The sequence below is a fragment of the Tupaia chinensis genome, unplaced genomic scaffold, assembly GCF_000334495.1.
Source record: "Tupaia chinensis unplaced genomic scaffold, TupChi_1.0 Scaffold138812_1, whole genome shotgun sequence".
Classification (NCBI taxonomy): Eukaryota; Metazoa; Chordata; class Mammalia; order Scandentia; family Tupaiidae; genus Tupaia; species Tupaia belangeri.
This window is the reverse complement of record NW_006198705.1, coordinates 1,610,599-1,619,958: the sequence shown is the minus strand read 5'-3', so window position 1 is coordinate 1,619,958 and position 9,360 is coordinate 1,610,599. Positions and strand designations below refer to the sequence as shown.

At 44.9% G+C, this 9,360-nt stretch overlaps 1 long non-coding RNA gene across 1 annotated transcript in view; it reads left to right on the top strand.

The window, feature by feature from the left end:
• Positions 1-2,273: 2,273 nt before the first annotated feature.
• The window catches only part of LOC102469248 (uncharacterized), a 53,735-nt gene continuing 46,648 nt past the window's right edge, over positions 2,274-9,360 (top strand). Inside the window, exon 1 of the long non-coding RNA XR_336461.3 lies at positions 2,274-2,363. This is a non-coding gene — a long non-coding RNA (uncharacterized LOC102469248). The remainder of the gene's footprint in view (positions 2,364-9,360) is intronic.

The following is a 9,360-nucleotide window of genomic DNA, read 5'->3' as shown; positions in this document are numbered from 1 at the left end:
ATGGTTAAATGGCCTGCCCAGATACATAGAGCTAGTAAAATGGAGTACTTAATTTAACTCAGGCCTATTGGACTTCAAGACCTTTGCTCTTTCCTCAGTTCCTCTTAGTCTCCAGGGCAAGGAACCCAGTTTTGTTAATAAACCAGTCCTAGTATTCTGACCAGGAAGGCATAGACAGTGCCCATCAACGTATTTCATCACCGTGAAAATATTAATTACCACAGGGCATAGGTTAAAGGCTATTTTCAGGCAGCAGGAAGCCTAATTTATGCCAACTGCAGATAAAGACAAGCCAGAACTTCTAGCATGTTTCTGGCAGTGAGGGATGGTTTTATTTGTGTGGGCAGGTTTTTTCAGATAGAGCACACCCGCTGATACTGCAGAAAGCAGTCGTGAGAATGCTCTAATCGTTCTCTTAGTTTGCCTAACAAAATGCTGGTTTTATACTAGATGGGGTCCTTGAGATGGCTCTATGGGTAGATAAGAAAACTCTTCCATATGTAGTGTTGCCGTGTGGTGTGTGTGTGTGTGTGTGTGTGTGTGTGTGCCATGTCATATAGCATGTGCGCATAGGTCAGTGTGAAAGGATGCTCGCTAAACCTCTGACAGCAGCCCGCACTGGTCCGCCAAATGCACCATGCCTTAAAGCAGAACTTAACGGCCGCTTGCACAGACTCACCAAAGGGGGCTGAGAGCTGTCAAAAATAGGTCCCAGGACTCGTTGCTCTTTAACAAGCTCTCCAGCAGTTCTTACCCATACTAAATAATAGAACCACTGCTGAAGGAGTTGAGTAGACAGAGGGATGTCTACCTTCTCCTGTTAGAGGTATGCATTATTTGGTACTTTTGTAATTTGAAGAAAATACAGGTCTGAGGGAAGAAAGGAATGAAAGGAGAACAATGAAAAAGAGACTTAGATAAATGTGTGTGTGTGTGTGTGTGTGTGTGTGTGTAGGGCAGGTGTGCTTTGGCACAGGACCCGTATCTCCCAGACTCTGGATAGCTTTGGTTGACATCCCCTGTCTTATTATCCCCTTTAATCTACCTTTTCTTGTCATCCTCTGTGTGTCTTATATGGCAGCCATCACCCAGCAAACACCACAATACCCTTCCCTGTCAACCTCCTCCCAAATATCCCTACAAGTGTCCAAAGGCCCTGGCTGTTAGGACTGTCTTGCCGCAGAGTCAGACAGTACATATTTCAAGGGCGGTAGTGTAAAGCCAGACCTCACAGGGATTGGTTATAAAGTCACCTTTTTAATATGCACAAATAAATCCACCATTTCCTTAGCTTCCGGTTGATGCGACATGGGGTTTATTCCACACACTCCATTATATAGTAAAGGCTTTTTGTTGTTGTTTTCATTTTTCAAAGTTTATTTGATCTCTTTCATGAGTGAGGGAGATACTCTCAACAAAGTCTCCTCAGGCCATGACCCTCTTCGCTCAGCCCTCTCTCCGCTCAGGATCTTGGGTACCCATGTATCCCAGTGGGTTTCAAGTCACCTTGGGATCCTAACCCACAGTCCATCATGTGGCTTCCAGCACGGCAGATCAGTTAAGCTATTGCCTTCTCCACCAGAGTTGGACCTATTTTCTTTTCTTCTTTTTTTAAATTTTCTTTTCTTTTCTTTTTAAGAGAGATTTTTGCTATAGGGTGCATGCACTCACTGGAAAGGCAGAGACTGAAAGCGAGAAATCACCACCTCAGGGGGACTAGCCATAGCTCAATCCCTTCTCTTCCATTCTCCTCTTAGAATTTCGGGCATGCATACACATGCGCCTGGCGTTGAGTTTTAAGCCGCCGGGTCTGGAACTCAAACTGCGATTGACTACATGGGAGTCCAGCGATGTAACCATTAAGCCATCTGCTTGTCCCTATTTTATTTAAAAATACATATATTTTTAATTGCCAGAGGCTACTTGTGCAGAGAGAGAGAGAGAAAGCACCCCTCAATGGAACATGATCATTTTCCAATCCTTTCTCCACCATGTCTCCCTCCTATTGGGATTTGGGGTATGCATGCACATGTGCCCAGTGTGTTTTTCAAGCCACTGTGGCTGGAACTCAAATGCTGAGTGGCCCTATGAGATCTGGCTTCCTTAACCACTGAGCTATGGGGCCAGTTTCTATTTTCATTTAAAAAAAATAAGAGTTTCCTTCATCTCAAAACACAGGAAGAGTACGTTCTGAAAACGCATATTACATTCTAAAATATTTTTTTTCACAGGTGCAGTCTTTTTGAACAATACCATTCAAGCCCTGGCTTCACGGCAGGAACAGACCTAAGATAACGATACTGAATCATCACAGATGATGGGAAGGCTCCAGCATTTGCCAGAAAAGGTCTCTTGCAATCTAGGTATTGTATCTTTGCACATGTTAATCTCAGTTATCAACTGCTCTCAATTTCTCTAGGACTGGTAGTTCAGATCTGTGGGTGTTCTGTTTATGAACAATAGCTCCCATTTATTGAGACTAACCTGAGCCAGGTATTCGGTATACATTGCCTCTGACAAAGATGGCCTTAGGATCCTGTTTACAGGTGTAGAAGGGGAGGCCGAGAGAGGCTCTGTGCCCTGACTGCAACCCACAGCTGGTCCTAAACATGAATGTCTTGAACCCTGTGATTCGTGCCAGGAACACGAGCTTTGGCCAGTAGAGCCTCCTAGTTCCCTGGCAGCCCTCTGGCTGGTTTCAATTCTGCTGCATCCCTAAATACAACTTCTTTATTGGGGGCAAGGCCCAGGCTTCCTAGCAGAGGCCATGTGGGTGGGGCTCTATTTCCAAAGTGCCAGGACCAATCCATGCAGAGCAGGCAACCTCAGTCTGGGCCGCACATGGAAATCCGATCCCTCGCTACACCCAGGATGAATCATATCGGAATTTCTGAGGACAGGATTAAGACCCCAGCACTTCATAAAGTTCCACAGGCAGTTCCAACACCCAGTAAGACCGGGGCCTGTGACCATGGTTTGAGTTCCAGACCCGGTGGCTTCAAACTCACACTGGATACATGTACCTGCATGCTCAATATAGAGAGAGATTTTTTGCTATAGGGTGCATGCACTTGGCAGAGAGACAGAAAGTCAGAAATCGGGGCGGGGAAGGGGGGATGTCCACACCACAATCCCTTCTCCTGCTGGGACTCTGGGCACACATGCACATGCACCCAGTGTGAATTTTAAGCCACAGGATCTGGGACTCAAGTCCTGGCTGACTACGTGGAAATCCAGCAACGTAATCATTATACCATCTGTTGATTCCAAGTGTGTCTTAATGATCTATTGCCATGTAAGAAAAGTGTCCCATACCTTAGCTCCTTAAAATAACCAGTGTTTATTTGCTCACAATCTTGTATTCAGTAACTTGGGCCAAGATCAGCTGGGAGAGTCATCTGGTGGTCTGGCCTGGGGTTAGTCTTGTGGTTGCAAACAGCTAGTGAGTCAGCTTGGCCTGGATGGTCTGCATTGGCCTCACTCACACATGTAGCCCTCAGCCACAGTGTCAGCTAGGGAGCCGTGGTTCTGCTCCTTGTGGCCAGGTGAGCCCAGGTTTCCTTCACAGCAGCCAGGGGCAGCATAATTGCAGTAGAACCTGCAAGCTCTTTTATGTCCTTGCCCAGAAGCTATACCATGTCACTTCCAGAACATTCTGTTTATTGAAACAAGTAGAAAGTCCAGCCCAGACTTGGGGTGGGAAAATAAACTTCAACTCTTGATGAGAGGAGTTGCAAAGAATTTATCTCTATTTTTAACTTTCTCCACCCCAGCTATTGGTAGTCATGATTATTTACATTATTTTCTCCCTGAACAATGCACTGGCCTACACCAAGAGCCCTGGAAGTCTCGTCTTATCATGTTACTAGGTTCAGAACCTGTTATTTTGTTCTGTGGTGTAGATGAGACACAGGTGAGCTGCCTCGGTTTCTTTTAGTCTGACCTGAGAGTGCTGCCGACCTATAACACATGTCGCCTCGTTTCCAACCTCAAGTCTTCTTGCTAATTTTTCAGCCTCCACAAACAGGATGCTTGCCGTTGCTCCAACCATTGCCAACAATTTCCTCACTTTATCCAGATTCAGCCTGATTGGTCCCAAAGATGATGTTACATATTTGCAATTTTTTTTGGTTATGCATTATCTTACTTTTGAGAACCATGTCTCTGTTATCTATAATTGCTGCATACCACACTGCATTGAATTTTAGTAGCATAAAGCAACTACCATTTATTTGATGAAGAGTCTGCTATTTAGTTAGGGTTCAACTAGATGGTTCTTCTACGAGTCTTGTTTGGGATCACTCTTGTGGCTCTGTGGTCTACTAGGACTGGTCATCTGGTCTACCAAGACTGGTATGAGATGGTCTCACTCTTATAGCTGTCAGTTAGCTGGGGCTATTAACTGACTCTCTGCAGGAGAACCCGGGCTACTGCTGCCCTTTTATTTATTTATTTTTTAAGTTTATTTCATTCATGATAGAGAGCATAGGCATGTGTGACAGAGAGAGACACTTCAACAGGGTCATGTCATGACCCTCTTCCCCAATCCCTTCAGCTCATCAGAACTGGGGGCATGTACACACCATATCAACTGGGCAGAGGATCAGAACCCATAGTCAGCCATGTGGTTTCCAGCACTGCAGTTCAGTACAGAACCAACTGCACCTCCAAGGCTGAGCCAAGCCTGGACTTCTTTATCACGGTGACCCCCCTGTTCCTCCAGGAGAGCACTAGTGGAAGCCAGAAGGCCTCTTGTCTGGAGGCTGCCCACCATCACTTCTACCATATTCTACTAAATCAAGTCACAGGTTCGAGGAGTAGACAAAGAAAGAACTTGTGGCCGTTTTACTTCATCTGACCTCGGAAAAGGAATTACTTCTTAATAGAGATAATTTAGTAGACACACATTTTGACATCATGAAGTCCAAGAGAGTAAATAACTTTAAGCAGTTTCTTGATAATCAGTGTTGAGAGCCATAGAAGCTCAAGAGTGGGGACATGAGACTCCAACTGAGAGGGAAGAGGTGGGGAGTGTGGGAGAGAGGGCCCAGAAACTATACTGAAAATAGATTAATCCATATAACAAGAGGAGCAGCAGCAGCAACAACACAATAATAATAACAACAGCTAGTATTTTGGTCAACACTTAACGATGTGTCTGAAACCATGAGAGTGCCTTTACACGCATAGTGTAATGCAATCTCATATCAAACTCTATATACTTCCATTAGCACCACTTTACAGATGAGGACAATGAAGCTTAAGGAGGGTAAGAAGCTTACCTCCACAGTTCCAATGCCAATAAATGACTCCCTAGACAGTGCTCTTCCCAGCACACACGGTGGTAAAAGTCTCTAGGGGTTGGTTTATCATATCTTTGGGCAATTCCATGAAGATTTGCGTATTAGTAAAAGTTCCTCTAGGCGGTCTGATATTTGATACCAAAGAAAGAGAAGTACAGTCCTCCCAGGGGATGCAATACATACTTTAATGGTTCTGAGTCTGTCTTTTTACAAATGAAAACATGAAATGATCAAAAGATCCCTCTGGAGACTAGGCTTAACACCTGCTAGCAATCAGATGTAGGAGTAATTTACTCCCTTTGGATCTCAACTGTAAGAGGAAAGGGTTGTGCTTGGTGATATCTAAGACCTATTCGAGTGTTAATATTCTGTGATAAGTGCTTGAGGCAGCTTGGTGCATGTTTCAGTTCCAGACTACACATCCTGGCTTTGCTTCCTTGCAGGATGCAGGCACAGATTCTGATAACCCCTTCAAGACCCAGGGAGAAGGAAGCCCTGGAGCATTCTGAAGTAGAGACAGAAATGTTAGGCTTGGGGGGCCAGCAGGTGACGTGGTGGTTAAGGCTCTGGACTTCCCACATGGCCAATCATGTTCGAGCCCGGGCCTGGTGGCTTGTTTTCTCACTTTCTCTGTCTCTCTCTTTGTAGTCAAATTAAAATAATACAGGGGCTGGTAGGTGGCATGGTGGCTAGGGGTGCTGGACTTCCACATGGCCAACCATGGTTCAAGTCCCGGACCTGGTGGCTTGCTTTCTCACTTTCTCTGTCTCTCTCTCTTTGTGGTCAAATTAAAATAATACAGGGGCCAGTAGGTGGTCAGCCATGTGGTTTCCAGCACTGCAGTTCAGTACAGAACCAACTGCACCTCCAAGGCTGAGCCAAGCCTGGACTTCTTTATCACGGTGACCCCCCTGTTCCTCCAGGAGAGCACTAGTGGAAGCCAGAAGGCCTCTTGTCTGGAGGCTGCCCACCATCACTTCTACCATATTCTACTAAATCAAGTCACAGGTTCGAGGAGTAGACAAAGAAAGAACTTGTGGCCGTTTTACTTCATCTGACCTCGGAAAAGGAATTACTTCTTAATAGAGATAATTTAGTAGACACACATTTTGACATCATGAAGTCCAAGAGAGTAAATAACTTTAAGCAGTTTCTTGATAATCAGTGTTGAGAGCCATAGAAGCTCAAGAGTGGGGACATGAGACTCCAACTGAGAGGGAAGAGGTGGGGAGTGTGGGAGAGAGGGCCCAGAAACTATACTGAAAATAGATTAATCCATATAACAAGAGGAGCAGCAGCAGCAACAACACAATAATAATAACAACAGCTAGTATTTTGGTCAACACTTAACGATGTGTCTGAAACCATGAGAGTGCCTTTACACGCATAGTGTAATGCAATCTCATATCAAACTCTATATACTTCCATTAGCACCACTTTACAGATGAGGACAATGAAGCTTAAGGAGGGTAAGAAGCTTACCTCCACAGTTCCAATGCCAATAAATGACTCCCTAGACAGTGCTCTTCCCAGCACACACGGTGGTAAAAGTCTCTAGGGGTTGGTTTATCATATCTTTGGGCAATTCCATGAAGATTTGCGTATTAGTAAAAGTTCCTCTAGGCGGTCTGATATTTGATACCAAAGAAAGAGAAGTACAGTCCTCCCAGGGGATGCAATACATACTTTAATGGTTCTGAGTCTGTCTTTTTACAAATGAAAACATGAAATGATCAAAAGATCCCTCTGGAGACTAGGCTTAACACCTGCTAGCAATCAGATGTAGGAGTAATTTACTCCCTTTGGATCTCAACTGTAAGAGGAAAGGGTTGTGCTTGGTGATATCTAAGACCTATTCGAGTGTTAATATTCTGTGATAAGTGCTTGAGGCAGCTTGGTGCATGTTTCAGTTCCAGACTACACATCCTGGCTTTGCTTCCTTGCAGGATGCAGGCACAGATTCTGATAACCCCTTCAAGACCCAGGGAGAAGGAAGCCCTGGAGCATTCTGAAGTAGAGACAGAAATGTTAGGCTTGGGGGGCCAGCAGGTGACGTGGTGGTTAAGGCTCTGGACTTCCCACATGGCCAATCATGTTCGAGCCCGGGCCTGGTGGCTTGTTTTCTCACTTTCTCTGTCTCTCTCTTTGTAGTCAAATTAAAATAATACAGGGGCTGGTAGGTGGCATGGTGGCTAGGGGTGCTGGACTTCCACATGGCCAACCATGGTTCAAGTCCCGGACCTGGTGGCTTGCTTTCTCACTTTCTCTGTCTCTCTCTCTTTGTGGTCAAATTAAAATAATACAGGGGCCAGTAGGTGGCATGGTGGCTAGGGGCGCTGGACTTCCACATGACCGACCACGGTTCAAGTCCTGGACCTGGTGGCTTGCTTTCTCATTTTCCTCTCTCTCTTTCTCACTCTCTCGTTCTGTCTCCCTCTGGTCAAATGAAAGAAAGAAAGAAAGAAAGAAAGAAAGAAAGAAAGAAAGAAAGAAAGAAAGAAAGAAAGAAAGAAAACAAGCTAGCTAAATAAAATAATTTTAAAAATTAAAACAAGATAGATAATAACAACAAATAAAATAAACAATTCTTTAAAAAGAAAAAAAAAAGCAATGTTAGTCTTGGATCCTGGAAGTATACCTGTGTGTGTGTGTGTGTGTGTGTGTGTGTGCGCGCATGCGTCTGTGTGTGCAACATCTGAATACGTTTAAAACTAGAAGAGATGCCTGGACGATGTCATCACAGTTGTGACCTACTTGAAATGTTTATTTATAACATTTCACAGAGATACGTTCACACCATAAACAAGCACCATCACTATATATGTCGTTCATTTGAAGTCTGATGTGAGCAAAGGCCTGAGTCCAACTGTCCCCTAGCTGGGTTCTGCCCTCCCCACCCCATTTCCCCAACAGTGCCCCACAGGCAGAAAATGGGACTGCCATCTTTACTACTGAGAGTAGCACCTAGGAATGGTCTCCCCACCATCTTGTAGCTCTGGAGAGTACACACACCCTGTGGGGAAAACTAAAACAACAACAACAACAATCATGTATTTATTATCTCTGGCTAATTGTGAGTTGGCTGGGTCCAGCTGGGTGGCTATTCTGCTGCATATGGTGCTATCGTGACTGCAGATCCTGTACTGCCCCTGGGGTTGGTGTCCGCAGGGGTCCACTTATATGGCCATGGTGGACAGTGGCTATTGGCTGAGTGCTCCACTGGGATGTAACCTCCAAGCCCTCAGCTCTTCTCTTCAGGAGCTTCTCATAGCAGTTGAGCTGAGTTTCAAGAGGATGTATTCTAAACACACAAAAGTAGAAACTATGCATCAATCGAAGTCCAATCTCAGAAATTTGGAGCCAGTCCAGATTCCATAGGAAAGAAAAACATGGCAAAGAATTTGCAACCTTTTTCATTTTTTAAGTGAGATCTGTCTATGCCTGCACACAGCATTCTCTGCCTGAGCTCCAAAACGTTCCTCTAGGCACAAAGATAGGGAATCAGTCCATTGGAGGAAGAAGACCTTGGTCAAATTGTGACATCAATGCATCCCCAAATCCTAATCTGAAGTAGTGCTCCAAGGGGAATAAAAATAGTTTTATGAGATTATTAACAGATGATCCTGATGTAGACTGTAGTGTGATGGGGGAAAGTGAATGACCAGAGAACATTTCTCTGAGGAAATGATACTTGAACTGAGGTACCATCTTTATTTGATCAGTGAAGAGTTTAAGCTCAGCAAGGTTTAGTCACTTGTCCAAGGTCACCCAGTTTGTAAATGATAGAGTGACTTTTTAAATTTGGGACCAGCAGTTGGCGTAACAGCTATGTTGCTGGACTCCCATGTAGTTGACTGCAGTTCGAGTCCTAGACCTGGTGGCTTAAACTCATGCCAAGCATATGTGTGTACATGCCTAAGATCCCAAGAGGAGAATGGAGGAGAAGGGATTGCGGTGTGGCCATCCCCCCTGGGGAGTGATTTTTCGCTTTCTGTCTCTCTGTCTCTCTCTGTCTGACGAGCACATGCGCTCCATGGCAAACGCCACACTCCCACCC